The sequence below is a fragment of the Anas platyrhynchos genome, chromosome 10 (assembly GCF_047663525.1).
Source record: "Anas platyrhynchos isolate ZD024472 breed Pekin duck chromosome 10, IASCAAS_PekinDuck_T2T, whole genome shotgun sequence".
NCBI classification, from domain to species: domain Eukaryota; kingdom Metazoa; phylum Chordata; class Aves; order Anseriformes; family Anatidae; genus Anas; species Anas platyrhynchos.
Genome location: NC_092596.1, coordinates 1,423,863 through 1,451,776, shown reverse-complemented (window position 1 = coordinate 1,451,776; position 27,914 = coordinate 1,423,863). Strand labels below are relative to the sequence as shown.

General features: G+C 34.8%; 1 protein-coding gene across 2 annotated transcripts in view; it reads right to left on the bottom strand.

The window, feature by feature from the left end:
* Positions 1-27,914, bottom strand: part of TENM1 (teneurin transmembrane protein 1) — a 912,278-nt gene that overhangs the window by 683,691 nt on the left and 200,673 nt on the right. For both annotated transcript variants that reach the window (XM_072043002.1, XM_072043001.1), the window contains one exon: positions 17,668-17,757. The gene's annotated coding sequence lies outside the window, so the exon portion shown is untranslated. The remainder of the gene's footprint in view (positions 1-17,667; positions 17,758-27,914) is intronic.

The following is a 27,914-nucleotide window of genomic DNA, read 5'->3' as shown; positions in this document are numbered from 1 at the left end:
GTGGAAAACGAGATTACCAGAAAGCACAGAAAATACGTCTTCAATCCATTCGCTTCCTTTTTTCTTTAAAGTTTAATCCAAGTTTTACTCATCTACCTTGTCCTCAGGAGGTACCACGTTTCTTTGTTTTTAAGGTAGGACTGCTCAGTCCACTGGCAGGCTGTGGGGAATGCAGACAGGTTTGGTTTGGTTGGTTGATGATCAGCAGCTACTGCATTTATCATCATCGCATTGCAGATGGAAATTATTCTCTTACAACCAGACCATGCAACTTAAACAGGAAACTTCACCCCATAAGCCATTTTTAAGGAGTACCAGCAGACTGGGACAAGACCACAGATGACAAAATATGTCTCTCAGGTTACATTTAACCTGATTAAATAAGAACTGTTTGTCTTTACCACTCCCAAAAGTCTTTCTGGAGCTAAGACAACAGATGTTTGTCACTACTGCTAGTCACGTGCTGTAATTTCACTCTGGGAAACATATTTTGGAAACAAGCTAATGAGGTGATCTGCAAGAAACATGTTTGGTCCCCTTTGGCTAATACATCCTTACCAATGTCATTTATCTTCCATCATTAGGCAAAAACAATCTATAATGGCTTTATCCTCTACAAAAATATCACAAAAATATAACATAATGTTTTATGAAATATTTCTAGAAAGTCATATTGCACAAGGAAATATGTCCTCAAAATTGTAATCATTATCATTGATATAAATTATGGCAAATCTGAACAATTTTGTGTTCCAAATAATTCTTGGACTATGCCTTTGTACACTGCATACATACTATTAGATCATGAACTGAATCAAAACAGAACCATACACACCAATGACTAAAATTTTTCCCTCTGTAATTTTTTTCTTCAAACTTCTGATACGATTTTTCTACTTCTTCCAAATTATCAACCAGACAAAGAAAAAACTATTATTAAACTGCACAGCCTAGTAAAGCACACACTGCAATGTTAATGATAATCTATATCTTAAAAAATATTAGCCAAAAGTTAGGTTCAAATTAGTATTTAATTGTTAGATTCAACACCTGAGCATACCAAGTGACTGGTGCGGTTGATATGGGCTCCTATTATCTTATAACAACCGAAGGACAAAGCAAAATGTACATATTTTCTAAAACAAGTACACTACAATCTTATCCTTTTGCATTGCTTTTAATTGTGCTAATTTGGTAACTAAGTAGTATTGAGAAACAGTTTTCCTGGTTTTCAGTTTTGTGTTGCTCCCATCCCACTCCTCACGCCATTCGTATTTTCTTTAATAATTATATTTTTATTCATGTATTTCTAAATTTGTGCATTAGCTGAAGAAATTTTAAAATACATATTTTTTTAAAAGATCCAGGGGAAATGTGATAATGTATCACTACTATAGGGTATACCCATTCTGCAACAAGAAGAAGGTGGATCTCTTTCATTAAAAGTATCTCTCGTTCATTAAAAAGTATCCCTGTTTTTTCATAAGGAAAAAAACAAAAAAAAAAAAACAGATTTCAGAAACTGAATTTTCCCATAAAAAATTAAAATACTTTTATTTGTTAATTTGTTTGCTCCATTATAATCTGGTTTATTCCCATCTCAATTCTCTCATAACCACTTTTCTTTCTAGAGTGTACCTTTTACCAAGTTTCTTTACTGGTCTCTGTCAAAATTACTGCAATACTTCCACAGTTTTTTCCAATTAATTTCTAGTTATTATATAAAAAAGTGAATTACTTCATTGAGATGTTTGCCGTCTTCAGGATCCAAAATAAATTTTACTTGCATCATTTAAGTCATACACCACTTTACATTTACTGGCCAAAACTAGATTCTTTCCCCTCTCCATAAGCCACAAACCTAAAAAGAGACCCAAAATTTCTGAGAGTTTACCAGCCCAAGTTACTAAGCAAAACAATCCTGGCAAAACTGAGCGCTTCAGGTTTTAGGAAGCACAGCACTACATGCAATCTTAAGCTCACATTAGTTACAATAAAATCCTGTTACAAAACAAAATCAAAATATCCTTTTTCTGATATAAATATTATTACATTTCCTAAGAGAGTTCTGACAACATTATAGATTGTGCGGAAACATTCCTAGAAATTTCACAGAGATTCAGCTTTAATTAGCCAGTTCACTTCTGTGCTCATAATGACAGGAAAGAAAGGAGAAACAAAACAAAACCAAACCAAAAAAAAAAAAAACAAAAACAAAAAACAAAAAACAAAAACAAAAACAAACCATAAGAAACAAAGACAAATCCATAGGAGCAGCAAGTGAATCTGGATCCTGATGCTTTTTTCCCTGACAACTTGTGCATTTCTTTAATGAGACATTCTTGCATTTACATCTAATCAGATAAAAAGAGAATTAAAAGTTGTTTCAAGCACTACATCTGCCCTTGAATTATTCTGACAAATTCTGTGATTTTTCAAACACATTTCTTTCCAAATATCTTTCTCTCTTTAGCTGTTGTGCAAAGCAATCAGACATACACCAAACAAACTGAAAAAATGATTTTCATTTATAATGGTGTCTTTTGTAACAATGATAGGTTACAGAGTTATTGGACAGAAATATGATGCTTATGTAGAGCATTAGCTTGAAGTTGGATATCAATTCATTTTCCATTTATCTGCAAGGGGGATGGAGAATACTCTTGAAAGCAGCATAAAAAATTAATCTTACTGGGACAGTGGCTATGCCACCATTGAGTATGATGAATGGAGCTACAGTTTTAAAAGAGATCAAGCGAGTGGATTAGCATTCAGTTAGCTTCACATGTATTCTGTTCACCTTGTGTCTATTGAGATCAGACTAAGTGGACTTGCCAGGTCTGGAGGACAAGACACAAGAGACAAGTGATGGCAATGCTACTGCATCCAGAGACTATATCAGCTACACGGTCAATTGAACACGTCCCAGAGTGTTTCTGCAGAGCATCAGCCTTCCAGAGAAAGCTGGGATGGCTGAGTGAAGAGGCAAAGCAACAATCACCGGTGGAAAATTATGCCTTTCAGTATTTCTCATTAGTCATATTTTTCCTCAACATTTTTAAGTTTTTACTTGAGTTTTGAGTTTAATGGGATATAAAAGCAATGCTTTTAAGAATGGGATAGTCAAAAGGTTTCTGTGTTTGGAACCAGCTGCTCTACTGATAAGTGAAAAAAAAAAAAAAAAAAAACCATCAAATCATCAATTGTGGTTTTTATATACGTAAAAGTCACTCTCAGTTACACTCCCATGACAAAATTCAAAGGTGAAAATCAGAAATTCCACGTCATGACTCAGCGAGCTCCAGTTTGTGACACAATTTGGTAAAGTCACATCTCTGGAATTCACAAGATTTTCGGTCACTCTCAGATTCTTAAAAACTAACCTGAACTAAGAAGTCATGAAAGGAAATAAAGATTAATCATTAGTTATTTCTTGTCTGTCTGTTTGTTTGTTTGTGAGATCCTCAGTCTAGCAGCAATTGCTTTATGGAGTTATCAATAACTTCATTGATTTTAGTTATTGGGGATCTTATTAATGTTTAAGGGATCTTATTAATGTTTAGAAATACCTTAAGTGTGGGAGACAGAGGGATTTGGCCAATCTCTTTTCAGTGATTTGTAGGGACAGGACAAGGGGCAATGGCCAGAAAATGGATCACAGGAAATTCTGCACCAACATGTGAAAGAACTTCTTCACAGTGAGGGTGACGGAGAACTGGAACAGGCTGCCCATGCAGGTTGTGGAGTCTCCTTCTCTGGAGATATTCAAGGCCTGTCTGGACGCCTACCTGGGCAACCTGCTCTAGGGAACCTGCATTGGCAGGGGGGTTGGACCCAATGATCTTTCGAGGTCCCTACACAGAACCCCTACAGTTCTGTGATTCTGTGATCAAGTACTGAGATTCTCACTTACCTCCTCTGAACTGTACACTTTTACATATATATCTATCCTGTGCCTTGGCTTCATTTTGTGCTATGCAGCAGTAAGGAATGTATGAACCAATGACTTTCAGGTAACTCAATTAATTGTTTAAACTAATGTAAATGACTATGTAATATAAAGTACGTGGGAGAGATGGTTTGATTGATTTATTGAGGAAAATGAGAGGTATTAGCTACTTATAAAATGAAGACAATTTAACATAGTCGATAAGATTGCAAATTAAAAATACATTTGCAAAGAAAAAGAAAAGGGAAAAGAACAGAGTATCTACTGAAAAATGAAATTAATCAAGCAAAATTTAAATTGATTAACAATTAGTAATACTCTCAGGACTTAATAAACTTCTTTTTAGGGTGGTGGAAAGAGTCAACATGGCTTCCATGGATTTAAGCTCAGGACTTGGTCAGACATCTTAAAGTGAATGAGATTTTAAGTCACCTAATCATATCATGCCTACAGCTACACCGGTACTATCCAAATAGCTAAGAAACTAATGTGTGAATTAATAATAAGTAGTTTAAATCAATTTAGATACCTGTAATAGGTAGGAATTAAAATAATCTCTAAGTTGATTAACCTATGAAGTCTTAAATATATATTTAGACCTTTCTAAGCTTTCATCATTTAAAGTTAAATAAAAAGCACTGAGTTCTTCCTGATGTTACTTTTAGTTCATCTTCTAATATCATCATTAAAACTACATATTTAAAAATATTTTAAGTTTAAAAAATCATACTGTTTGATATCTAATGAAATAAGCTCTTCAAATTTATTAATGGCAGAAAGGGTTTTACAAATTATTTTCCAGTCTGTTTTTTCATTTTTTTCTACCTCTTTTTCTACCTCCAATCTTTTCATGTAGCAATATTTCTCTCTTCTTCACTTACTCCTACATGCACATGAAGCTTGTATTTCTTTTGAACATTACTATCATTATATATAAAATAAAGTAAATGACATCCAAACTCTTAACTATGGGGATGGCTGTTTTTTTCTTACACAATATCAATTCCAATAACTATTTCCTGCATCCATTTCATATTTTGGGCCACGTCTAAAGGGAGCTAAGTCCTTACTTTGCTTACTAACACAGCTGAGCAGACAAATGCATTGTAAAGACTTTTGCTGCCATGTAAGGTTGCCTTCTTGATTTACAGGATACAGGATATCATACACCGTTCTATTCTTTTTATAGTAGTTTTGTTTTGTTTTGTTATTATTACAGTATGACTGGACTGAGTCAAGGTAGGCAACAAAACAAAAATGCTGCTTTAAATACCTCATATATTATTTATTTTCAAAGCAAGCAAGGGACAGGAACTGCAGACATGGTCTAAATTTTTGGGTAGTCCCGTATGGTGCCAGGAGTTGACTTGATGATCCCTATGGGTCCCTTCCAAATCAGGATATTCTATGTGTGATTCTACGTAGAAGGAGCACAATAAGTTATTACTAAGTTATTATGCAGAAAGATGGGAATTAAATATTCATTTTTAAGAGGCTGGCTTATATTAAATGACTAACCATGGCAATGTTATTATTTATAGTGGCAAATAGACAAACAGACAAATATACAAATAGACAAGTAGTTTACTAAATAGTCCTTTTCCATTTGTTGAAGCAGTTGGACTAAGGAAGAGCTTCTGCTCTACTGGCCTAGGAATCAGGGAGTAAAAGCCGTTGTTTTTTCAATTGTTTCAGAAGTGTTTAATATCTTTCTGGAGAAAAATGGCAATTTTGTAGAGCAGATCTGCTATGGTTGCCAAAGGGCACACAGCTCCAGCCCCAGTCAGACGGTGGGCTGACAGGTAGAGTGCCACCTTCAGGTCTCTGGCAAAATGCATGGCAAGATGTTTACACCCTCTGGCAACTCCCCTTTTAGTAGCTGGATTTTTGAATAATTACATACATAAATCATGCACTTATTTCTGTTTCATGATATAGTGTATATATATTTGTATTCAATAAAATAGCATGGAAGTAACTCTTGAAATGATGATGCATGATGTTTTAAATTACTTCTTGCTTATTTCCAAGATGTATGTGCTTGATAGAATCAGATGAATTGATACCATTTGATATCAATATTTGATATATTCGGAAATAATGTTTTTTCAAGAAAATGGAAGCTGAAAAAATACTCCTACATAAATTATTCCAAAAGTATTCTTAATTATTTTTTAAGTGCAAAAGATATAATAGTCAAATGAGCACAAGAAGGTAAATTATATTTATTTCATCCTATATTGAAATATTTGGGATTATAGCAACATCATTTCAGAAGACAGGAACAGCTGTGTATCGATTTTCACAATAAACAAAAATATAAATTTAACTATGAAGGAGTTGATAGTTTTCATTTGCAGTACGAAATTCAGAAATAGGGTCATTTCTACCAAATGTCTTTATTAGGTTCAGCTGAAGTTATGGAATAACCTTGATGATGGTTTCTGGATGATATTGGACATATTCAGTATTTTAAAGAATTGACCCTTCTATGACAAAAGTATTATTATATGTAATTTTCTGTATTTTCAATTTTAACCTACTATACTCAGAACTTTAAATGTGAGTTAAATGATGTTTGCTTGTTTGAAGAAAGCACCCTGCTCTCAGATATTTCATGCAATATGCAAGTCCTGGAAGTCAGCTTCTTTAACTTTAAGTTTTTGGTGGAGGCCAATGCCAGGATTAAGAACTCCAGTTATCAGTTTATATGAACATATCTGTAATGAACCTGATGGTGTAATGGTCCACTGCAAAATCCTAAGTTCCCTTTCTCTATTCTTTCTGAAAAGCATTACATGACAGACCTTGGAGCTCTAGGTAAGAGCTGTTTCATTTGGTCACTAAACACAAATTTAAAATAATGTATGTATTTAACCTGTTTTATAAGCCAGAAAAACATTTGAAGAATAATCAATAAACTAACGTCATTCTTTCCAAATGCACAACAGAACTTAACAGTCTTCCATTCTGTGAGGTCAGAAATGCTTGATAAAATCGTGTGTCAAAATTATTTACATAGTAAAAAGTATATTCATAGTATTATGTCATAGTATATCAAAAGTAATTCATAGTATTCTGAATTCTTACTGTGTTTTCTATGTAAAACATAAAACACCAATGGCATGGAAGACTACAACTGAGGATTACACTTACATTCTTACATGGTTATTTGGCCGAAGATTACTTAAAAATTTGAATATTTTGGAACTTTAAATTAGTTTGTTACAGTTGCTAAATTTGCAGCATCATAGTACTTTGAAATGCCTGTACGGAAAGTGGTGCATCAGCCTTATTTTTTGGGAAATGTTTTTTATTTTGTTTCGTTTTAATTTATGGGAAAGTACAGTGATATTATGGCAACGGTAATACTAATGGGAAAAAAACCCTTGTTGAAATAAATGTTGTTTTTAAGGACTTTAGAGACTATACATTAAAAATGTAATAAATTTTCCTTATTATAAATGCCTTATTACAATTTTTTTTTGCCTTATTACAAATTTTCCAAATTACAAATAGAAGAGAAATCATAAGAGATTTTAATTTAAATTATTATTTAATTTTCTCAAAAAAACGTATTTGATTTTTTTAAAATGTTTTTGTCAAGTACAGATTGCTAGTGTTTATCTGCTTTTAGGGAAGACTTGTAGAAAAACAGCAAAAAATGAGCTTATTCAGCTGGAAAAAAATATCGGACAAACAAACATATTCTAGTGCATGACTGTCAGTGTCAACTAGGTATTTAAAGACTACAAATTGGCATCTGCATCAAATGTTCTGCATAACTGTTTCCCCATCCTTACATTTACATAACCGAGGTGATAGAGACAGGTGACTAAACAGCAATACTCAGAGTGGAATGGGACATGTCTCGCTGTTCTCAACCAGTTTGCATACTGGCATTTACTCATCAGTCATTATTAATCTAGGGGGTTGTGTGAACAGAAAATGACAATTTCTACTAGCAGCAAGAAAACAAACAAACACACAAAACAAAACAAAACAAAAAACAACACACATGTTCTCTAATGATTGATGTCAATCGACTGAAAGCTATAGCTGTTCTAATGAGAGTGGGCTCCTGAATCTCAGAGATGTTAACGGGATGTTACCTGCAAGTAGGTAATGCATGACACACCTAGCTAGAGCTAGAGATGAGTAAATAGTGCTGAGACCAGGCAAGAAAAAGATAAACACAAAACAGAGTTTGAGTTAAATCCAAATAGTATACATTGATGTTGTTGGACATTTGAGAAAGAGAAGTGATTTGATTGACCAAAACTACATTACACCTCTCTCTAGCAAAAAGGTTTTGTTGCATCTTTCTGTAATCTAATGATATTTAAAATGCTTTTAATATAATTTTTAAATTATATTAAAATTTTTAAATATCATTTTTAAATGCTACTTAAAAATAAAAAATTAAACAGATCCATTTTAAAATGTTGAAAGAAAACACCTAATCCTTTCTGAAATAAAATGTTTAATTTTTAAGTTGAAAAAAATACTTTTATATTTCACATTTTTCCCCTTTCTTTTCAGCTGAAACAGTTAATACGGATTTGAGAGTATTTTCAGTCTTTTCAGTCTTTTTTCAGTCTTTTTATTTTATTTTTATTTTTAAATTCAATAGCTGAAACCCCATTTTCTTAGTCTGTATAAGCTCACCATTGATGCAGGCCAAACAGCCCTAAGTTATGAGGCTGGGGCATCCTTCAAGGGCTGCCCAAATCCTTGACTACTTTACTCAGACAATTAGATTGGATGACAGCAGGCCTGACCATAACATGTTGATACAAAGACAATCTAAAACAAGTTAATCGAGCAGCTATTAATTGATATTTTCAGTGAGGACATAGCTGGCTGATGTAAATTTCAGACTTAGGCAAAGGTTTCTTTTCCTCTCTCTCTCTCTTTTTTTTTCTTGTTTCCTTTTTTATTTTTATTTTTATTTTTTAACATTCATTATTGGGATTTAGAATAGGATAGAGGAACATTTTAGTAACAGGAAAAAATATAACTTTTAATCACTGATCTCACCTATCATAAGCTAAATAATGCAGAAATGCTAATTTAAATATGCTTTCACTTCTGTGCAGATTGCATTGCAATGAGTAAGTAACAGAGTATCCTCCAAAGAGCAATGCACTCTATCACAAATCTCAAGCTGTATTTCCTCCCTTATTTTTAGTCCAAAATGTGATTCCAAAAATATATCATTAAGTTATAACACCTTAGTCATTTTCAAGCTCCAGGCACTTAAGGTGCTGAATTTTAGATTGCTTTTTTATATTCTGCCTGTGTGTTGCTTCCTTACTGTATGTTAAGTTATTAAAGCTGTCTTCTCCAATTTCCCCTCTGCTTAGGAAGATATGACAGAAAGATGAAAGAGGCTACCTTTAATCTTGAAAAGCTAAACATACCATAAAAAATGAATCAGTGGAAACTATAAGAAAACACTGTAAACTAATAGTGCCTTACACAGGTAGTTTACAGCATGCGGTCAGCGAAATTATACTAAATTAGGAGCATAACACAAGTCTGGTTCTGGTTCTTCCAGAAATAAGAATGGTTAACCCTGGGGGAGACAGTTTCAATATAGTAATTAATCAATAAAAATGTAGTCTGAATCAATCTCTGTTCTCACAGCTTTTGGTGCTTCTATTGAATTGTATCCTGGCAATATTTTTATGTACAACTCTTGCTATCTTAGAAAAATAAGGAAGGTCTGGATCTCTATTACTAAAGTACCAGAGGGTACATTGCTATTTGGAGTTGTAAAGTGAGGTTGCAGTATGTAATCTTACAGACTGTTCCACAATAGATGGTGTAATTTAGAAGGTAAAATGAAAACAGCTTTTGCATATATTTGTTCAAATAAGAGCCATCAAGTGCCATTATGTTTTGTTTGTTCTGTATAAACATGTATCTAACATTTCCTAAATCTATGCAGCTAAATATCAGCAGAAACAGGAAAAAAATCATCAGCAGCAACAACAAAAGGATTTTAACCAAAGCTCATCTAAGGAGAACCCTGTAAACATTTATGTTCATGTATTTACAGCAGACTAGTTCCGAACCACTTTGATATAAGCAGCATTTGCTCAGCCACAGGCCAGGAACAGTACTACCTGTCTTAAGCCCTTTTGCTTAATTGGAAAATTGCAAATAAACCATGAAATCAAACTTCTCAGCCATGAGTTTGTACATATTTCATAGGTTGATGTTTGCACTCCCATAATATTTGAAAAGAAATATTCTGAGCCATTAATAACACCAAAGGTAAATAAAATTGATGATTTTAGAACAGAAAAAATGCACTCAAGTGGCTCATTAAACTAAACTCTTGATGAGGTGGAGTACCAGCCTGTATCAGCTTGAATGGGCTCCACGCTGAAACAGCCCAAGGCCTGGGTACCATGGTGCCAATCGGTGTGATTGGTATCATGGAGTCAGGCCTTGCGTCGATACCATCACGAGCTGCACTATCCAACAGTCCTACCAGGACCAAGGTAAACACTGAGTTCTTCTGAAAGCTGAGAAAGCAGTTTTAAGGTTTTCCTTGGAGCATTTGTCATTAATGGTTAACTGAGCCTGTCCCCCTTTGGCTGCTCAGCGAAGCCTTTGAAAGGCATGATGGCAGCGGGTTGCTTAAGGCCACGGGGAATCTCTGGCCATTTCTCGAGTGCTGGTGACAGAAGCATGGCTGATTTTATGTGAGATATTTGCATTCGTTTTATGCTAACAGCTTATTTTTTAATGTTAGGGGAATCAAGCTTTGTGAGACAAAATAATAAAGCCACATCTTCCTCAGTATGGGACTATGGTTAATTGCCCTTCTCCACAGAGGTGAAAACCGTGGTAGCTCAGATACTTCTGTAAAACAAGAGGAGATAAGCAATAATTTGAAAGAGGTAACTATTTCAAACATATTTATATGTCCACTGGTGGTAAATTTACTATGTATTTGGTGGGTGTTTCTTCAGAATTGTTTCTTAACAATTCTACCAAACCATTCTCTTATACTGATTATAATAATAAATAAAAAGTTTTGCTTAGCAAACTCTCAGCGTTTTCCTATAAGCCATCTTTGACCCCATGTCAGTGCTGATGGCAATATGTTCCAGAATCTTCTCTCCAATAACATGGAACAATCAAGACAAATTATTTTACTGCACTGCCAAAGCAAAATCAAAGATGTCAGCTCCTATTTGTATTCCACGAGCAGCTCATCTGGAAGATCTGATAGGAAGATTTTCCTTTTAATTAATAACAGAAATGCTGATATGAATATCCTGCAATTACATAGGATAAATATCTACCCATCTCATGCTGAACAATAATATATAATAAATTCAATCTATTCAGAAATTCAGCTTAAAAGGCAAATAACCAATAAAGACTAACATGCTCTCTGTGTCATATAAAAGCCAGCATATAACAGAAGGTGGAGCAAAAAGGAGTACACTAATCAATGTGATTACAAATACATCTTCTTTGCAGTTAGCCTTTTTTCTGCCTTTGAATGCATCCATTTGTTCACAGTCTTCCTGTTTCTTCCTATTTCTCTACCCTACTTCCAAAAATATAATAAAAGCAGAAAGAATAATAATTAAAAATATAATTTGCAGACATAGTACAAACCCTTGCCATGCAAAGAGAAACTGATTGAATCCATATATTGATAAAATAGGATTTTGCTAAGTGTCCCAACAACAGTTTTTTGAAGGAATCAGATGCCTGTGTAATTCTCGTAATTGAGAATTAAGAAAGCATACTTACTTCAGAAAACTGAACATTCAGTATTATTCTGAAATAGGCTCTTAAGTAAATAGTAAAGTAAGTTTAGTAGAAAAATAGAGGAATGTGCTATGGAAGAGAAGTTTATCTAGCCTCAATGTTTCCATTTCAGTTTCGTTTATTCAGTATTAGTTGCCTGTTAGTATTGTTAACTTAAAGAAGTTATTCTGGATGGAAACCCTTATGTACTTTCTGCCTCAGAGGAGATGTATTATTATTAATAAAGCAGCATAGATGAAAATGTAAAGTTGATATTGGGTACGTGCATGGTGGGAGACCATGGAATCCCTTAAGAGTACTTAACTTTTTTTTTTTAAAAAAAGTAAATTTATGATACTAAAAACAAACAAACAAACAAAAAATTGCTCCAGCAAAAACGTATTCTGCTTACAATCTGTCTGGCTGCTGAAAGAGGACAGAGCAGGTCTGTTACCCTCATTACCATTACATTTTTGCAGCAGTCTAATAAAGGACTTCTACTGGGCTCAAAACTACCAATGTTGGTTTGAATTTCCATTGTGCACACACTTACATCTCTAGATAGCAAGTGAAACACCTGGTGAAATAAGATAAGTCCTGTCTAGATACCAACAGAAATCACCAGCAAACTTAGCTACATCTTACTTGTTGGTTTCTATTAAAACAGCTCAAAGCAAAGCTGGGTATTTTCCAATCCACTTTACAATGGTAATCAGAAGTGTGTTATTTTGTTAGTTTAGTGTTTTGAAAGTGTAGACAGAACAATAGGAGATGTACAAAACCTCAGCTTTGATAATGTTCTCCAAATCTGGCTTGCAAAAGAAAGTAAATTTTCACATAGCAAAATCCATCAAATTGTCAGTTTGTGTCAACATCAACAAGTCATTAGCTCCTGCACACGGTTCTTGTAAGGATTTTACATCCATCCTCTGCTGAGCATTCAACAGACATAATATATATGTTGCTGATATGATTAAAGAGAAAATTTCAAGCATCTCAAGTTAGGTAACAAATTTAGTGAAGCTTGTAAGGAATGGCATATGGAAATAATTAAATTATCATGATCATGAGCAGAGGATAAAAATGCTTAACATGTGGATAGATGAAAAGAGAAAAGAAAAGCAAACAGTGATCTTATCTCATTTCTGCAGTAATTCTGAGGTGGAGTTAAATATAATCACGAGCCAAGCAGCCATGGATTTGCAATAACAGCAAACAAACAAACAAAAAATCTGTATCAGTGGAAATAATAGTCCTGAGACAAACAGAAATTTGATTCTTGTTTTTATACAGCTTGACTATCCATTTTCAGGGTTACCTGATGACGTCCTGATCTCCAGCACATGGCATTCAGTATTTTGTGGTGCATGCCTGAATTTGGGTAAACGCATTATATATAAAATGATCTAAGGAGACAATGCAAATGCATTTGTGTTCCCTGTATGTAACTTCTTTCAGAAGTGGAAGCTCACCACTGTATTTAGATTATAGATCCATTAATCCTTTAAAAAGAAGAGTTTCAGAAGACCTCCCTGTTACAGTAACCTCATTCTTCTCGTTTCGCATTTTCTTAAGATTTTTGGAATATGTCAGTGTGAAGGATGTAGGAACTTCCTACAGGCAACAGGCCTATGTATAGGGAGTTTATCAGAAGAAAAAGCAGATGCAGAAACAATGGCTGACAGATTTTCATCAACTTTGTTAACCTTCAAAAACGCTCTCATTGTGCACTGACAAGCAGCAAATACTGCATAGAAATAAAAGCAAGAATCCAACCATGACAAGCAGCAAAATTCCTATGCAAATTATAAAACGAAGTTTGAAAAGCATGAAGTGATGAAGAAAAATAAATCCTGTTTCCCATGTGACAGAGATTCATGAACACTGTTTTAAGTATGTGGCAGGAAGGAAGTAAAACAGAAAAGGAACGGAACATGATGATGAGAAAAAGATTTCTACCTATGTAGCACACTTTCACTGTCTCTGTAAACTAGTCTTTTGTCATCTGGTAGAAGTAAGGCATAGTCTAGAGATGGATCATGCAGCTGCGCGCATTTGGCTCAAAGGTGTGTCAGCTTTTATTTGTTAACAAGTCAGCCAGCAGGCACATGTTGGGGAGGCCTGGGATGGGATTGATACAAGCATATGTTAAAAAGAACAAGTGAAGCTGCATGTGGGTTGTTTGCACCTACTTACTGCTCTGTGCATGCAGTTGGCCTACTGTAACCATTGGCTGTGCACTGCTGTTTCTCTTGTTTTCTGACTTACCTGACTTGCTCTGAGAGTTGATGTGCCTATATAACAATTTTTAGAAACAATACAGACCCCGTTTTCATGTTAAGACTGGACTCACTGAAACTCCAGGACACTAGGACAAGATAAGAGAAAATGTCTCCTTTGGATAATTTCCCTTCAGCAAAGATAGCACATTATTATTATTTTTTTAATAATATATATTTACAATTAATTACTTTTTATCCATCGTCTATGTAAAATATTAAATCACGTTTCAGCTTTTAGTTGTCCTGGTTATGCACATATAATGAGAAAAATAAACACAAAAAGCAAAAAAGAATAATCCAACTAGAGAGTTTATCATTGTAGGATGTGGGAAGTGTCTATGTGATAAATGCTGTAGCATCAAAGACCAATAAAGGAATTTATTTGAATCTGCCTCGATATTTTTGTTATGTATTTCAGCCCTATTTCAGGTCCAAATATTTAAAAATGGTGTTGAAGTTACTCATTCATTTTTGTTCTCTGATATTTCAGCAGGACATCAAGTTTCAGTTTAAATTATTTTTGTACATTTGAGCACTTAATCTGCTTCAGTAACTGATCTTCCCTGACATGTACCATAGCGAATACCTAAACTTTATTTATTTATTTTTGGTGAAAGAAAGATCAGGAGCAATAATCCCCACATTTCTGCTCTACAATAAGAGAAGGGAATAAGAGCAGTTTATTCATCTTGTGAAGCTCCGCAACTGTGCAATTCAAGATTGTCTCAGGCTTATTTTTCAGTACCTATGTTACACAGTAATGTGCATCTGAAAGATTGTTGTCCTCAGATATGTAAAGATGACAGCTCATCATCTTCTTTGCAAGGCTCACAACATTGATCTTAAATTTCAGGCTCTTAGGATGACTACATGAGTGTCTCATATTTAATTTTAGATAGAAATTTTATGATTGGAAAACTCTGGGAAACATCTGAAAATGCTAATCTGCATTTAGCCAAAACTTCAAGGAATATTAAAGTGTCCAGATTTAATATTTTGGAATAATTATTCTGTTTTGAAAGCCATCTCATTGCTTTTGAGATCTAATTAATGATTTTTGAATTCTTACAGTATAAAATGTTTTACCTACATAAAAATTATTATGGAAATCCCTGCCAGAAAAATATGGTCTGAATTTAGTTGTTTCACCTAAATCTACTGTAGCTAAAATTACGAAAGCAATATTATCTATTTATTTCACAAGAGATATGTATAGAGATCAGAGCCCACGTTTTACTAAGTTCCTTATCAGGTTACTATATATACACATTTTCTGTGTGCTCCCCTTTTGCCCCCCAAGCTCCTTCACTTCTCATCCACCTTCCCTCTGTACATTTCCTGACACACCTTGCATCTAGACTTCTCATTCTTCCTCAAAACATAATTGCAAATCTGAGGAAAAGAAATAAAAAATAATAGCAGAGCTCCATATGCAGCAATTCAATGCCTAGCAACCCGTGATAGACCGAAAGAAGAAATCACAAATTATCTGCAAGAGGCAGTTAGAACTAGGTTTTGGGGTAAACAGACACACAAACAACATGTCAGCCATGATAAAGAGTGTAAATTTGAACAGATGTCACTTCCAGAGCAGCAGCAGGCAGATTAAACAGAATTGGCTTTGGATGAAATCCAAGGAAGAGCAAGAAAATATGATGCATTTGCCCTGAGCTCTCACAGAAATCGAATCACCAGAACCTCTTTTCCTTAGTAATCACAACTGAGCCAGGCTAAAAGAAGAAGAGACTTTAAGAAAGCCAGTTTAAAATTACATTGATTACACAAACATATCCATCTGTAAATATTTCCTTTACAGGCGTAAAGAAGAAAAAGCACCTGTTATGAAATTGCTAAATAAGCAGTCTTCAAATTATAATAATTTATGGTAGTATCAATTTCATCAACGTGCTACTAGTGCTTAATGAATCTCAGCCAAGTCTGAGGAAGATAAAATAATGTTTAAACTCTCCAAAGTAGCAGCCATTACAAATATTTTGCCTGGTTACTACTGTTTTGTGCATGTTTTGTTTTAAATCACTGCTTCTTACTTGCGTGTATCAGTTTAGCAAGTATAAAGTACACCAATAGAAAGAGAGAGAATATGTGAGAATTGAAACCCTGAGACAAAAAGACATATCTACTTAGATTTCCCCTACAACTTTCTAAGTAATTTTTATTATCTCTCTTCAGTTGCATTAATATTATACTTATAAATCCTTAATGACCAGCCAAGTATATCCACGTCTGATTTATGTTTTTTGTTGGTAGTTTGGGACTGTTTTTTTTGGTTTGTTTGTTTTTCCCAAGGACGTTAATGTCTTCTTGGAATTGAATACCAGAGAATGAAACAAAACTTTATTTCAGGCCATAAGTTTCATGAAGTTATTACCAGAAGAGTTCTGAAGTGTTTCCTTCGCAAGTGCATGTTCATTACATTAATTTTAAATTATCTTGACAAAAGCAAAAATAAATGCCAGTAGATTGTCAGCTGTCCATGTTCACAAACACTAGAATTAAGAAAATCATATCTAAAAACCAAGAACTAATCCTGAATTAATCTATCATAAACACCACTATTACTTTGGTTAGATACTAATAAAGAAAGAAGGAAAACAGAATTTTGCCAAGTTGTAAAACAAAGAAAGAAATCACAGAGGTAGAATATCAAATCAATTGAATTTTCAATTATTATTACTGAAATAAACTCCATCATGTGACCCAAGATTACTCCTCTTTCTTCTTAGAGACCTGCTTTCAGTATCACCCACAGAACAGCATAGCTATTTGCATGAAAGCAAAATGAATGTCAAGTTATTATTTCCAAAATTAATTAATATCAACTTTCCTAGTTAATGTTAAGCTCCATGTGGAAGAGATAAAAATCACATACTTTGTTTAATATGCACAACAGATGCCATTATATTTCTACACATCTGAAAAGCATTTTCATATTTGTAAGTCAGTATTTCAAGCTGAAATGTTGCAGGGCTTTTCTAAGTCAATAATACAAGCCTACAAAATTAAAATGCACTACTTGTGTCAAACACAACAAAATCATTGTTTGTTTATTTTTAAGGTGATAATAAAAAAGATTAATGATACTTCTGGATAATGAAACAATCTGCCACAAGGCAAGCTGTAGAATATAGAGTGAGGCTCTAGCAACAATCCTATGAAAAACTTCAGTTTTCTCCCTAACACATTAAGAAGTCCCTTTTATCACCAGGTGACATTTTTGCATTTAAAAGAGAGTTGATTTTCATGCAATGCTTAAAGGTCAAACAGTTAATCTACCTCTGTAAGGAGAGCATTTTCCTCCAAAGAGATTTCTAGAGGACATCAGATCAATAAGAGCCATCAGACTCTACAAGAATAAAACCCTTCAGTGTTCAAAAGACAAAAACTTATACCAGTACCAAAAAAAAAATGGATCCAGCCCATGAAAAAAATTCAGACATCACACAGCATAAAAAAATAAAAAATAAAATAGCAATTTCAATAGTTTAACACAGATGTAAAATATCATTAATACAGAAGAAAAATCTTATTTAATTTGAAACCTGGAAAAGTATCAGTTTCATCATATGTATTCACTATGTCTTTTCACTTCTAAGTGGAAAAAAATAAGTTGTTAAAACAACAAAAAATTGAACTTACCACAGTATGATGCACTGAAATTTGGACTGGCGTGTTCTTCAGCTCTCCTTCAGTTCACAAGTCATGTGATACAAAACCCTCAGGTTTCAACTGAAAGGAAGAAAGAGAGAAAATGAGGTCCCCAATGAGAAAGTGGTCTATCTAGCTGTATGCATACATCTTTGTTCAGTTTATTCAACATAATAAACACATTTCTTAGCTTCCTAAGAAAACCACCACTTACCCTGCATACAGTGGCTTAAGAAAGTTCATTGAGGACACCTAAAATGGAAGTCAAATACTGAATTCTAGAAACTAAAGACAAGTAATCTCAAATAGGTATTTGTGTTCGAAATTCATTGGCTTGAAAGAAGGGTACTTCTGAGCCTACCATTTTAGAATGGGATTCAAGGAATTGCTCTTACATTGCTAGCTCTGACACAAACTTAGACAAGAGCTCAGGTTTCTCATTTTTAATGGAACTATTATGATGAGAGTAATAATATTTTTTAAGCCTTTTCCATAGACTTGGGAACACCTCAAGACAGTGACTGTGCCCAGATAGGAATCTCATATATAAATACACATTTTTATGTATACATATATATTTTTTAATCTCACTTAAAGACAACAGACCCCTCTATAGAACAAATGGAGGGAGTAGAAAAGATATAGAAAAAAAAAAAAAAAAAAAAAAAAAAAGGATAAGAACTGCTTTAAACTAAAAGAGGGGAGGTTTAGATATTAGGGATAAATTCTTCCTTCAGAGGGTGGTGAGGCACTGAACAGGGTGTCCAGAGAAGCTGTGGATGCCCCAGCCCTGGAAGTATCCAAGGCCAGGAGGGATGGGGCTTTGGGCAGCCTGGGCTGCCCAAGAGGAGGTGTCCCTGCCCATGGCAAAGGGTTGGAACTGGATGGGCTTTAAAGTCCCTTCCAACCCAAACCATTCTGTGATTCCATGAACTCAAGTTTTGACCTTCACTATATGTGCAAGACTCTTCTGTGCTTGAAACGAAGTGCTGGGGATTACACAGAAGTACTGAATCTTCTATGTGGACTGCTGTGCAGTATCTTTCTGCAAGCACAAAACAGCACTATTTATAGTTTTCGCTTCTGAGGGAAATTTCAAAAATGAAAGTATAAAGAAAACAGAAGGAATGAAAAGGTTAGATAAAGGTAAGAGAAAATGAGAACAAAATAAAAATCTATTGAAATACAGATGCAAAAGAGTACATTATACAGAAAGTACAAGAAAATATTTAATTTGTTGGAAAATAATTATGCAAGCCACAGAAAAACAATTCAGCTGCCTGGTCTGTATTCTTTCTTGAGGAATTCACCTTGTCAGTGACTTTGTGATTTTTATCTGAGCTTTATATTGAAGTTATAGTACATACATTTTTAATTTTCATTTCCCTTTCAGCTACTCTGGGATAAATTTCAATCAGTCCTCTGCCTAGCTTGATTTCAATTTCAGGAATAAAAAAATCCATAGTGTATAGGCTTTGATTTTTTTTGTTTATATGATAACTCCTTTTAATTACCAGTTTGTTTGCCAGGTCTCTTCAATGAAATTTAAAATGCAACTATTTTTCACTCAGTAATATGCACAGTAATTTGAATGATTTATATTTTTATATAATTAAGGTAAAACTAATCATTATATATAAAACATTTTTGAACATCTCTTGACAAATTATTATTATTTGTTTTTGAATTCTCGCTTCATTCATCATTCATTTCTAAACCATTCTCCGTGCTTTTATGGCACCTACCGATCGATTTTATGGTTATTAAATGAAAAACTGTTGAAAGAATGTTTCCTAAACAAACCTATCTCTCCAATGATTTTAAAATACCTGGAGCAGATTTTTTTTTGTCTTCTAAGTAATGCCTTTTGCTTCTCTACACAGTCATCCTTGTCTTAAATTTTCACTTAAAGAAATTTGACTCCATTGAAGGAGAACCAAAACTTCAGATCCAGACCAGAGAGAGAACACGGACTGGAGGAAAATTGTGTTTTACTTTCTACATCCTCATCATGCAGCCACCTGTCAACACACACACTGTTACATTCAAGTAACCACAGCATACCTCAGTACTCTTGTGGAATAACCCCCAAAGCAGATACCAGTTCATGGATGTCTAAGATCTGAGTTAAAAAAGGACTGTGAGAAAGACATGAAACAAATGAACATATCCCAAATTCCAGATATTTCAGAAAGTTTTGGATATGACTTTGTTCGTAATGGAAGAGTGAATACATACTTTTTACTAAATACAGCACAGTGAAAAAAGTCCGTTATGCATATAATGCAGTCCTTTATTTCTAAAATCTTTAGAAAAATTTATTTTTCAGTCTTGCCAACTTACTTGCATTGTAACCTGTCTTCTTCACAAGCGCATTTTGCACTGCAAAAGACTAAAATATCTTGAAAACTCATAGCACAAAAAAAACCACCATGTTTTCTTTTCCAGAGCTTCGTCAAAAGAGGTATTCGAATTCCACCCTTTGATCATTTTAAGCTCTGCCCTTTGGAAAATTTACAGAGCTAAAATTTGTAACTGAAAGCATTCATGGATTTAGACTAAATCAAGCTGACAGTCTTTTCTCTTTCCTCAGATTTTGAGCAGTCCAGTCCCAGGGATTAGGGGGCAATTCCATAGGATTGTAAATCTGAATTTTTGGCTGTCTTAGTCTTCCCTTCCTCACTATCCCTCATCTTCTCTCCATGATCTACTTTTGATCTATTTACATGATCTAAGCTTCCTGAAGTGGCTTGCCACTGGATCGCTCATGTTCCTGCTGGATTTAGATGAGTTTAAATTACTCTTCCCTCCCACCTGTCCATGCTCTAGGTTCCTTCTCCCTTCCTTTCAGCCAGCACAAGTAAGATGAGCCAGACAGAGGAGCAGATTCAGCTGAAAGTACCACTAAAGATATCCCAAAATCAAGATCAGTTTTCAGTCTTGTGAACAATTAGGTATGGATAATGAAACAAGATAATCTAAAACCAAAACACTAAAACAGGAAAAAAAATCCATCCTTTTTAAACACCATAAATTATGAAATATTAAACTGTAACAGAAGACTCATTATATAAATATATCTCTTTCCAGGTTTAGAAAGAAAGTCAAAACAAATTTCTCAATTAATGGATTCTTCAGTGAATACCTAGACTTTGTGAGCAACATAATACATGTATAATCGATATCAAGTCATCTTTTCTTGTCAGGAAGTTAATAGGCATTAATAGCACACTGTTTAGTGAAATTTTACTGATGGAAAATAGGCATTACAAGGGCTAATTTACCTCTGATTATAGTATTTTTTTCTGATGAAGGTGCCAGAGAAAATCTGCAACATAGAAGTCTCTTCTGCAAGAGAAAACTTGGTAGAATATAGAGACAATGCAGATGTTTGCTTTTGAATAAACAGTGAATTGAAACAGAGACTGGTGGATGAAAGCACAGAGAGAAGAAATGAGAGTATACCATGGTTTCCATGGTGGTTTATTCCCATAATGAAAAAGAAAGCTAAATCACCTACATCATCTGAAATGGAAACTGTTTTACAGATGTTGTGATCAGGTGTCACAGAGGAAACAGTGGTCTCCTTGAAATCATTAGTGCCCTAGAAACATAAGCTAAAGTGTTAAAGCTGTGTACTGGAGGAATTATATTCTCCTGCTTCCTTATGTCCATACTGTCATAAAACAGTTATGTATTACGTAGTTATAATTTTACTAAATCCACATCTTGGTTTTACCTGTCTCTTTCCCTAAGAACTACTGAGTTGTGCAGCTAAAGGAATCAGTAAGACTGTCCTCTGCAGCACAGTCTATTTGCATCTGTTAGTACAATTTAGCAGCACTAACATTTCCTTCAGTTGTGGAGGCCGTTGCTAGACTACCATGTAATCCAGCAGATCCCAGTCCCCCAGCCTGCCCATGTACAGGGCTGCAGGCAGACTCCATGTAGCCCATAAAGCCCATCGGTGACGCCTTGCTGGTGATGCCAGCTGGCACAGGGCGCGTGATGGTAGGAACAATCCCAGTGAGATCTGCCTCCCTTCTGACCTGTAAGAGCCACATCAACAGCTGCAAATTCTATACAATTACTCTGCTAAAGGCCGTGGTGCTTCCAAGGGTACATCAAAGCAGGGTGTCCTGGCATATATCCCTCCACCCCCAGCTCCTCTAGGTCAGTCCCAGCATGAAGGGGGTGGGAAAACTGTGAGTCTAACAAAATAAATAAAAACTGGGAAGCTGTGATGCCAAACAGTTGAGTAATCATGAACAAGTGCCTTCTCCTTCCTTGGCTTTGGTTATGTTTGGGGCTCAAATATGACCTCTCATTTATTTACTTAGGGCTTGCACTGTAAAAGGAAAACAATGGCAATGGATGATTGTGAGTTTTAACACTAGCAATAATTTACAAAATGATTAGAGATGAGACATGACATGAGTTGCACACTATGAAAAGAGAATGAGATCTCAGCCTGCAAAGCCTGAAGGTTGGAATGCTTCCAGCAGGGATTTAAGTTGTGTCCATCACAAGGTGATGAATACATTATGGCAATTTCCTATTCAGTTTTGGATTATAAGAATTTTGCATGGAGCATAGATTTTTCTGTAATGGTTCAGAAGGGTAAATGTGACTTGGCAAGAGAAAAAGGAAGGCAGCTCAATCCCCCCATACATTTTTGTAAGATCAATTTATTAATTATTTGAGCCTATTTGCTGATGAAACACAACTAGATATAAACAAGATGGAGAGAGACTTTTCCATCTTGCTGACTAGTCTGGACAACTGAAAGTGAGGTTTAAAAGGTCATGCTCTCCTAGACAATCTACCTTAGATCATAAAGTTGCTTCCCAAACCAAAAAAACAATGAGTAAGACATGCACAAAAACTGCCCAAGCCTGTCATTACTCTAACTTCAAGAGGAAATGGAAGAAACCCCTTTCCTGGTACAGAGAAACACGTCCTTTCCCACTGCAGAGAAACATACAAGTCATCCAATGGATGAGAAAAACCCAACTGACTTAAACTGAATGCTTCTCTCACCTCATCCACCTGCAACTCAGAATTCATGGCTTTAGCCCTTAAGCACACAAGTCATTCTTTCTTCTGCTCTTCTATCAAAGCCGGTCTTTGACATCAGAGTCCAAACCTTCCAAAGCAATAAAGGCCATGTTTTTGCATATTGCCCATAATAATAAGCATTTGTATTTGAATTAGAAAATGACAACAGAAGAATCAGGCTCTGAAATCAGACTACTAACACAGTATCAATGGAACTACCCTGCTCCTAAACCTACAATATGAATATTTACTTCTTTACTATTTAAAATGCCATGTGCCATGCCCTGCATCCAGCCTTCAAGACAACTTCACTAAGGAAGCAGAAAACTACCTTTTCACTGGAGCAGATAGGGAATATCTGGTTGAATCTTGCCCTGATGGCCCTAAAATCTCTTCTAGCACTTGCATAGAGTCATAATTGTTCCATTTTCACATGGAAAGCCAGGTACAGGTAAAAGCATGTGCGCGTAATGCACAGAGGAAATGGAATCAATGTCCTGTTCCTATGGCCTAAAAGGAGTCCTAGAACAAATGAGATTCAACCATTTCCTGAGAAATCGATAGCATTAAATAAATAAATAAATAAATAAATCCACAACTGCCTCAAAACCTTAAAGGTCTCATAATAAAACAAACAAACAAACAAACTTTAAAAACAGCTTGACAATGTTATTTTTTCCCAATATTTGAATGCACAAATTGGTAGCAAATACGTTTCAGCTATCACTGCCTCCAATATCTCATAGCTGTGATGTTAGTGTGCTCACTTAAGATGTTTCTTCTCGTTTTAAAGGTCATCAAGGTTTAAGAGGTATGTTCTATATTTAAAAAAAAAAAAAAAAAAGAAAAAGTTTCCTTGCATTTTAGAGCTATTACTGGATCTCATTATATTTTCTGAATATCAAGCACATCTCTTAAAGTTTACATTAAGTTTTAAATGAATAGAATTTTGAAAGGTCAAATAAATAATGAGGTATCTCACTGCCACAGGAAATATATTCACTATTTTGCCACAAGATTTTCTAATTCAGTTACATCTGGAAGAAAATCCTTTGCTGTATTGACTTGTTGCATTAAATTCTGATCATGCTTAGCCTTACAGAATATACAATACAAAACCATGTGAGACAGAAGCATAACAATATCTGTAGCAATGCTTTGCCCTTGATAACCTCTTCTCAAAAATGAAAGTGTGCTGAAACATTTAAGACTACCACCAGCATGAATCCAATGCATCCTATAGAGTCCCCTTTATTGTTGCTTGTTCATTAGGTGACACAGTAGAGTGAAGTCTGTTTCTCACCTAAACTTCCAGAGGATACTGAATTTTTTAGTGTGGGACCACAGGTTAGTTACTTTGTCTCAATATTGAAAAATATACTTGAGTGGCAGTTGTTATCAGTAGCATCTTTTTTTTGTTTTGTTTTGTTTTGAGTAAACAGTAAGTTACCCAAACTTCTAGTTTCCATGCATGTCATCATTGTACAATACTGTTTCATACCAGCTATTTCTAAGACCAAAAATACACGGTCAGGTTTGGACATTTGTTAGTTGGCTGGCATATATTTTATCGATTTCCCTCTCTTGAGGAACCACCTCTCCCAGGTACGGACACATTTCTCTTGCACAGTGAAGGAGTTGCTCCTCATTTCATAGCTTGCATAGAATTGGATTAGCTTGCAGTATCTTTTAGGATGCTACTCACAGCACCCTAAGCTACATCCTAACTGGATGCTATGAGTAGTTGAAGTGCTTTGACACTCTGGTCTCATAATTTAAATCAAGTTTGGAGAAGCCTAAGACCAAAGTTATTTATGATATATAAGAATAAGAAGATGTGAAGGGACTTGAAACTTCACTTCCTCACCCAACAGCCTAAAGGCTGGGCAGTTCAGGGCTAGCGTATTCCGGGGGGAATTTGTTCAGACTCCCTTGTGAGCTGTTGTATTATACTGAAAAAGTAATCCAAATTCAGATCTGAGTAAAAGATCTGAAGATATTAAAAAGATATTAAAAGATATGAAAAAAGATATTAAAGACTCAAGTTTTTGCTGTTGTTCGCTGTAAGTCTCATTAAAAAAAAAAAAATCATCACAAATCTCATCAGAATACTCTACTCACTGAGATAGTTAATTATTCTCAGGACAACTGCATCTTTTGTTGTTGTTGTCATACAAAAACTAGGCAAGTAACTAGACTCTTTGGTAAGTCAAATATTTGACTGCACAAACAGTTTCACCATGCAACGAGCTAAGTACCTGTTTGACCAGGTTGCTGCATCTCATCCTTTCTCTTTTCCTTCTTTTTCCTCTTCTCCAGAAACAACCCTGTGCACATCTGAACCAGCACCTCCGGGTAACTGCTCAGTGTGTTAGGTTGTAGGCAGTAAGCATTTCAATACTTATTTCTGAGAAACTACTGCTTTGAATATTAAAAATGTATATCCAGGGGAAAATAAAAAGAAAAAAAAAAAAAGTGAAAAAAAAGTATTGTGATTAACAAAACGGTCATTAGATAATACACTTATGAAGCACCATAAATCATAATGTGGTTCTCAACTGAACTTCCAGAGAGAGATTTGAGCATTAGAAACTGGGGACCAACCCCAAACTAAACCTTGTCCAATTCTACGGTTTAGGATGAAAGGCAGAAGGCCTGTGGTTAGAATTCTCACCATTCTCACCATGTGGTTAGAATTCTCACCATTCTCTAAGAATGTTTAGGTATCCTGAACTTGGCAGCCTCATAAGCCAAACATGCTTTAGCTTTTACTATCTATAACTTTTACATTTTAATATTTCTAATATAGCTAGCTACACAGCTTAACTTTCATAAAACTTTCTGCTTGCTAAAGCTCTCTACTAGCTTTACAGCTGGATAACAAATTTAATTCAGCTTTATGTTCTATTTCCCTCCCCCCACACCTTTTTTGGAATAATTCTCTGCAGGTAAATTATTTTATGTTTTGTTTCTTTGCCATAATTGTGTAGAAGAGCCGTGAGGCAAATTAGAAATAGAATAATCAATAACTGAGTTTTATTAAGAGATTGAATTTAGATAGACATGCAAAATGAAAAATAATATAACAATTTATTCTGCTACATGGCTGTCTACATAAGATTTATTCAGAAAGATGCTGAGTGAGACAAAAAAGTTCATATTGGTGAACAACAGCTTTTTTATTTTATTTTGTTTTTATTTTTTACTATGTTATCGCATACCAGAGATGATACTTTCAACCAATTAAATAATATTTTTTATAACCACAAGACTGACTATCCTAAAATCTTGTCATATAGCAACTTCTGAGAAGAATCAGAACTTACATGAATGACTATATGACTATACACTGCCACCTACTAGATTATTTGAGGGATGGTGCAGAAGGAAGAGCAGAAGAGAGATCCCATGAAAAAACACCTGTCTTTTTCTATATAATGAACTTTAATGAATTTAAAAGGGAAAAACATAATCAAATTATTTAAGTGACTAAGCAGAAATAACAAATTGAACAGTTCTGGCATTGTCATATCTACAATAAATATCAGTATACTTAAATATTTTGGTCCAAGTAGAGCACAAGTGAAGGTTCAAGCTCTTTGCTGTTGTGAAATTACTACGGTACAGTCTAGATGCAGGAGGAGGGCTTCATCAATGCCACAGGAAGCTAAAAATCCCACACATTTTCAAAGAAGGCAGCTTGCACTCAGAGAAACTGCTTAAGGCTCAGTCAAGCACCACCTTTAGCTTCTCGTATAGCACAAAGAGTCCCTGGAAGAGGTACCAGATCCCTGATGAGATCAGATGAGCTGGACTGACGTGAGGACATTAGGAAGAGGAGGAGTTGTAGCAAAGGGCTTTACCCACCTCACCCAGAATACCGTGCCTTCAGAGGCACCCTGGCCTCCAGAAGACTTGCTGGTTCTTTTGCATCCCTCCAACCTCTCCAGAACCTGCTCTGCCACTACTATAAAACTATACTTTGCATATGAGTCGTTCTGCATTGTTGTGGTTGCCCTTTCTGCACTGAGACAGTACTGTAGTAATTTCACAACAGCAAAGGGTTCAGCCTTCAGTCAGGCTCTCACTGACACAACACATTTAATCACAAGAAAGTTAAAAGAAAATATGCAAAGAGGTATTGCCTTTCCTCCACTTTCAAGTCTGAAATAAACATGAACAAACTGTCTCACACTATGCCAGACCTGTCTAAATAGATCTGTATCTTTGGAAGAAAAGAGCTTATGCAAAATAGGAAAGACATAAATTGAATTAGATAAATAAGCCCCAGAGAATGTTGATTTTATTTTATAACCCAAGTGATCAAATATATCAAAGAAATTCAATCAAAAGAAAGGTGTGGTTTGAGCTAACATTTCTTTGACCTTTAAGAGTTTGTGATTAACAGAAACTTCATTAAAAAGTGTAATCAATGTCTGAATGCTTAAAGGAGTTTCTAGGTGATCGCATTTTAAATAGTTTTAAACTAATATCATATAAACCAATGATGAATGTTTGCTACAGAGCTTTCTCTCTAAAGATGCTGAAACCATAGACAACTTTCTTTTCATTCTGGGAGTCTCTGCCTCAGTCCTTTCATATTCTCATGACACGATGGCAGCCACAAAAATGACAGACAGTATTATCCAGATGGTGGTGACAAGGGAAAGTTTCAAGGAAGAATATCACAGAATCATAGAATGCTCTGGGTTAGAAGGGACCTTAAAGATCATCTAATTCCAACTAAAACATAGTTATTTTCTTAGGAAGATCTTAGAGCGATGTTTCTTTCTGCCATTGTTCCAACTGAGCTGTTTCACCTACAGAACATCATTGAATCAAGCAAATACATCCAACCAGGTGCATCCACTGTAAATATTCTAAATCCTTTGTTTCAACTAAGGGAAACCATTCAACTTCGTATCAGCACAGAGGCTGCATTAGAATCATTGGAATTGTGAGGTAGAGCTACCTGAGATTAACTTCTTTAGTATATACTAATGTTAACTGCTTAATTGAATTTTCAGAAGACATTCTATTAAATATTGAATAGTACCATTAGGTAATCATAAGAAATGCTATTTTTTGTGAGGGTTTGAATCTGGTACTTGAATATGAGAATCATTCGTTGATTTTTTTTCTATTTCCTTTAGATACCTTTCAGAAATATTGTTGCAGTT